This window comes from Magnolia sinica, chromosome 19 (assembly GCF_029962835.1).
Source record: "Magnolia sinica isolate HGM2019 chromosome 19, MsV1, whole genome shotgun sequence".
NCBI classification, from domain to species: Eukaryota; Viridiplantae; Streptophyta; class Magnoliopsida; order Magnoliales; family Magnoliaceae; genus Magnolia; species Magnolia sinica.
In genome coordinates this window covers 1,544,778-1,551,651 of record NC_080591.1, presented here as the reverse complement: position 1 = coordinate 1,551,651, position 6,874 = coordinate 1,544,778, and positions in this window count along the sequence as shown.

The following is a 6,874-nucleotide window of genomic DNA, read 5'->3' as shown; positions in this document are numbered from 1 at the left end:
CCTCGTCTGTAACGATAGATGACCAGACTGTCTTTATCTTTCGTTGATCGGCCTATGTTAGTCGACAGATAATTGAATAGACGACCAACCTGAAGGTTCTCAGTCTCATGATTTTTCTTGATTTTTAAAGTCAAAAGTAATTAGTTTGAATGGAGCTGCATTTGGCTTTGGCAGGTAGGTACAGATCATGCACATATGATTGAATTTGAGCGAAATAGTAAGTGAAGTTATTACATGTGTTGCATATGTCACCTTGACTTGGGCACTATATTCGAGTACTTTTCAAATCTGGGAAGTGGGACTATATATGGGTAGGTAATCTAAGCCATTGGTCCGTCGAACGCTACCGTGGATGAATCATGCGTCAAAAATCTCTTATACTGTTTGGTCCACCTAAGATTTGGATGTGCCTCATTTCATTTTTTGGCTCAAGCCTTAAAATGAGCCGACAAAATGGATAGACAGTGTTGATAAAATACATACATCAAGGTCATGGTGGGGCCTACAGAGCTTTGACGTACACCAACTAACTAGGTGGTGTTGGGGTCACTAGCCAAACCACGTTCATTGTCACAAACCATTGATATGATGGGCCCAGCTGAGGATGGCGCATGCAACAATATCATCGGATACGCTAGCTATGTATTAAGGGTCATGATTCATTCGATTTGGGATATGCTTGGTTTATAGGCCATCTACAACGGGACCATAACATCTACTATTTGGGTTATTAGTTCACTGAACCATGTGCCCCACTTTTACAAATTGATATTTGCCCTCTCTCTATATATGTGTTGTATATCCCACTGTCCATCCATTTTGTCAGCTCGTTTTAAGGTATGATAAAAAGATTCAGGTAGATCCAAATCTTAATTGGACATTAGCATAGAAAATGGTGGTGATTGAATGCCTACTGTTAAAAACTTCGTAAGGTTTACTGTAACAGTTATTTGCTATCTAACTTATTGGTAAGATTAGACAATCTTGGATGAAGGGATAATGCGAAGAGTAACTTAATCCAAAACTTTTGTGGTTGTTCTTGTCAATGGGAATTCATTCTTTATATTATCATCCACCTTAGATTTACATCTGCCTTATTTTTTTGGAAACATATCTGAAAATGAGCTGATAAGATAAAGACAGCATGAATATATAACATTTATTTCAAGGTGGTCCCCACAATCAGGGACTCATTTACTAAGCTGTCGGCCCTCCTTACCTAATGCAGGCCAACTATGGAACCCAAGGCATTTCAGAGTTCTGGTACGAAGGTGTTGAGCATTTCGGTTCATGTATGGTTATTTTTTAAAACATGGCCATTCGATATTGTTCATTTTTAACAATTTAATAAATGTAACGTAGTTTACATGTTTCATGTGTTGGGGGATGTGCAAAAGCAATTCTAAGTTAGAATAAAACAATAAAAGATAAATAACAAGCATAGAGAATACAAAATTTTACATGAAAAAAATACTCATAGAAAAAAACTACAGCAGAAAGAGATACTAAATTCATTATGATAATCAATATTTACAATAGATAAAGAGCTTACCATTCCAAAAATATACCCCAAACACCACAAAAATTCTATCTTCCAACTTCTATTTACTCACCCAAAAGCCTTAAGTAGGTTTTTATACCCTAATTATGGATTACAAACTCTTAAGAAATGATTAAAATGAAACTAGGAAACAAAACTTACAATTTTTCAAAAATGTGCAAGTCGATTAATAGGAGTTCCGATAACATTGAGTGCCATCCATGTCTCGAATCGAAGTCACTTTCTATCATATCAATTTAGATCAAAACGCTGTCTAACAAACAAAAGCAAAAAATACGAAACTTTCTTCATTGGATCAAGTAGTCTCTTGATACCAAACAAATTTAAGGCATTTGATAACACTACGTACACAATCTCCGAATGCATGCATATCACCCATCATACGCTAACATACCATCAAAGGTTTTCTCCTTGTAGAAGAAGTATTCATGCCCGTACAAGTTTCCATTTAGGGCCGGCTCAATGTCACAAACCATTGATATGATGGGCCTCACCAAGGATGGCCCATGCACTAATATCACGTAGATCCTATCTATAAAGGGTTAGGATTCATTCAATCAAGGAGATCCAACGTGCCCATGACATCTATCATTTGAGTAATTGGATTGCTAAAACCATGTACCCCACTTGTTCAAATGTCAAAATTGACATTTATCTGCCGCCCATCCATGAAACACTTAAAATGGGCGTCAATGGGGTTGCTGTGATCTAAACCGTTCATTTGGTTCCTAGGACTGCTCATTAAATGGTATTACATTGCATGAGGTGGATTTAATACTATTATTACACAATAATTATGTCTCTAAATACTTATATAAGTTTGACCATCCAATCCAAAGTGCCTCCGTCAGTGTCTCGTGCCGGTATCTTCGTCACGCGTAATAATCTACAGGAACCTTTCCTACTCCGGCCAAGAGATGGATGATACACGGGCACTAAGAAATATCACACGTGGAATACATTTAACTTAACTAGAAATATTGGATTCTAAGTTACATCGCATGTAAGTGGAAAGTTACACTGATTCAAATTTCTAACTGGCCGGTTCACAGACATTCAACTGACGGTCCAGGTTGAAAGTAGTCAGCGGTCTGTATTCGAGGGATAAATAGTCATTAATCAGAGGATAGGACGTGTCAATGAATCTTTCGTTCGGATGATGACCTATCTACATTGGACCCCACATTTTGGACGCTTGATTTTGAGTTAATACGTGCCACGTGTAAAGTTATGTGTTGTTGCGTATCATGCAACACATCTGCCAGAGTATCTCTAACAACACCTGTATCGAAGAGAGATGGTTGCATGCCTGGGAACTGCAAAGCTATGAAGTTGCTTGTGAAAATAAATAAAAGCTGGTGCAACTAATTTATACATTAATTTCAGTGGTTTGCTAAATACTCAGGCGTTGTAGCTCTACCTATCTACACGCCATCACACATGCTAATATTTCATATGTGTATATGATCCGAACTTTCCATGACGTTTTCCATCTTGTCCGGATGATATGGCCCAAAAATCAGGTCGTTTCACTCATAATTCAGACCATGGTGTACAGAAAAAATAGACAGTTAGTTAAATATCATTTATACGCTCAGTATGTTTTCTATATTCTTGCCCATCTGAGTAGTGAATGGGTTTGATTTCTGGGTGGGGTGATCTAAGAAACCTGGCCAATATCATGAAAAGATCAGATCTTATACACGGGTGACATGTTAGCGTGCTTCTCAGTTATAAATGAGAAAGACAGTACACGCGTGTGGGTTTAGAAGGAAGCGGATTAGCTGGTGTTGCACGCACCACGTAGCTGATGTGGGTAAGTGTCGTGCGAAGACCGGAAGCGGAAGCGGATTTGCCGGTGTACCACACACCAGCTAGTGTAGGTACGTGTCGTGCGACGACGAGCGCTGCTCCTCGAGCTCGGGTTGTACGAACGGTTCAAAGGAGATCAAAGTTACGTGGGCCTACAATGATGTATTTATTATATCCACACCGTTCATCCATTTTTTGAGATCATTTTAGAGTATTATTCAAAAAATGAATTATATCCAAAGATCAAATTGGCCACACCACAAATAGCAGTGGAGGTAATGTTTATTTTCCAATATGTTCACAAGGTCACAAAGACTTGAATGATGAGGAAAAACAAATTTCATATTGATCCAAAACTTACGTGAACCCAATAAGGGTTTCAATGATTGGCGTTCAATCCTCCTTTGCTTTGTTTTTAGTGTGGTCTCTTTGATTGTTAAATATGTCTTTTTTTTGGTCTCAAGCCTTATGATGAGTCCGCAAAATGAATAGATGATTTGAATATAACATATACCTTATAATAAAACCTATATAACTTGCTGACATTAGTACACCAGTTATATAACTGGTGTTTGGTACACCTACTTCTCAGATTGGCTGGTGTACCACACACCAGCTATATAGCTAGTGTATTGACACCAATAAGTTTTGTGGGTCTTATCATAAGGTATGTGTTATATTTGAATTATTCATTTATTTGGCGAGATCGTCTTTAAGGCTTGAGATGAAAAATAAGATGGATTTAACTACCAAGTGAACCACACTGCAAAAGGCAGTGGGGATTGAACGTTTACCATCGAAACCCTTGTAAGGGTTACATAAGTTTTGGATCAATATAAAAATTGTTTTTCCTCTTCATGGAAGTGTTTGTGACCTTATAAACAAATTGGATGGAAAATGATGTTATTGTGAACCTTATAAATTTTTTGATGGTGAAAATCATTATCCCTACTGCTATTTATAGTGTGTTCCAGTTAATTTTTGGATATGATTCATTTTTTGATAATATTTTAAAATAATCTTTAAAAAAATGGATGAATAGTGTGAATATAATAAATACATCATTTTGGCCTATGCACCTTTAATCTCCTTTGAACTAATCATACAACTTGGAGAGTCAGCGCTTATTTTTGCACGACACGATACAGTTAGGGCTGTACACGAACCGAGATGGCCCGATTAACTCATTCAACTTGGCCGATCCGGAACACGTGCCTAGATTGCCATCGTCATATGTGAAAGGGCTCAGAGAGCCCTTGATCTGGCTATATATATATATATATATATATATATATATATATATATATATATATATATATATATATATATATATATCCTAAATTCTTACCCAATTACCCTAACAATTTACAGCAATTGTAACGCCCTGAAAATTGGGGGTCGTACATACACTCGACTCCCGAGTTCCCTAGTATCACTTATAACCTATTTTCTTATTAAAGTACATTTAATAAGGTTTAGATATGCAGCCTGGAATTACTTGAAATATGAATCACAATTCACAACTAGTCAACTGTAATGGGAAATGTTAAATGTTTACAAGTTCAAAAGAAAATTTATAACTATGGGTCGTAAAAAGCGTTGCCCAATAAGAATACAAACAAAATATGTTCAAAAGAATGATTCACCAAGTCCCCTACTTAGCAATCCAAGTCCGCCCGCAAAACTAGGGCGAGCCACTCATCAACTGGAAATATGACAACTTGTCCTCCACATCCAGTCTCGCGTCGTCATGCTCCTCGTACCTTGTATCACCTGCATCTACTGAAAAGTCTGGTTGGTGTTTTAAAACACCATCCCAGAGTGGGAGTGAGTGATCAACTCAGTGGGTGCTATTAGTCTTAAGTTGTAATAGGCATCAGTTATATTATGAACTTAATAAAACGCAATCATTCACAAACATCTAACTAATCTTATTAATGCGTATACATGATAGATGATATGATGCATGCCCTCGCCACAACACTCCCTCGAGCGACTCCATCTAACGATCGTGTATGTCAAAACTCCCTTAGAGCGACCTCGACTGCCGAGTCACCAACTTAGCTAGTGCAAAGTAATGGTAATGTTAACTGGGTTCTTAGTTAAGTCCATTCATCCAGCAGGTTGGAGAATCTAATACACCCTACGTATCAAATGCTCTGAACTAGTTGCGAGGCCAAGGCCCCCCAACATGTGAGGCCGAGACCCCGCGGTCCTTGATCCTGTCGGGTTCTCCATCCTCGACTTCAAGCACATGGGGAGTGCCGAGAGAAAAGGATCACTCGCGGTCACTACGGGGAGGCGCGACACCCTAGCGTAGGCTGACAGCTCGGACACAGTGTCCCATTCCACCATGTCCGGCTCACGAGGTAGTGGACCGGTTTCAATTTGATTATCGATGGGCTACAATAGTTGTAGGGTGTTACAGGTTCCATACATATGTGAGCAAACAGTGTTAATAAACAAGGTTGACAGTAAATGGGCTAGACCGCACGAGTCTAGGCAAGTACGCGACAGACGATATTGGATACGAGCGACCCTTGTAGTCTAACTACTGTCGCCCACGTGCACTTGCCCAAATCCATGAGTTTAGCCTCAAGATAGTCCTATCAACGGACCACCTTTACTCTCCTCATTTTCCTGACCAACTCAAGGGTTGAGGGTAATTTCATAACATGCCACAATCAGAGTTATCATCCAATACAAGTAGAAGCATATATTCACATCTTTCAACATAGAATCTCATTGTCTCTACCAAGCAAAGTTAATCATGATGTGAACTAAGGGTGTAAGTGCGTTGTGTGGGTTAGTGAGGAAGCTAAGCACTTCCTACACTTCATAGAACCAAATAGCATAGGAATTAAGGAATTATACATGTTATAAAGCAACACCTTATGAGAAAATCACAAAAAGACATGAACATATAATCAACCATTGTAGCAAATCATGTGAGAGGCAAGAACAATATCATGTAAGAACTAAACAAAACATACCATTCTATACAATTCCAAGCAAGACATATAATTCCTAGGTTTTTCTAAAATTTCTAAATACATCATGCAAGCAATCAAAATCATTAGGCTCATGATATAGTTGGTGTTAGACCACCTAAGGATAATAGTCTGCACCTATGGATTGTTGAAGACTTGGAAAATGACCTAGAAGCGCCGAACTCGGTGTGGATTGGCCGGAATCCTAAGACAATACTCTTGTACATTAGAACCTTATGCAAATCCTCTCTTACATAAGGGTTTCAAGAAAAATGGGTGAGGGATTTACCTATATAATCAATGGAAGTGGTTCTTGCGGTTGTGATGGATGGTTTCCTTGAAGAAGAGGGAGAGATTTACAAGATGAAACTTTCTTGGGCCCCACTTCAACTATGACCAACTTTCTCTCCCTCCTTCACTCTCCCTTTCTCTCTTCTTCCTTTCTTCTTTCTCTTTTTTCTCTTCTCTCTTTCCTTCTCTAGGGCAAATTCGTATGGGGAGAGGGGTGCTC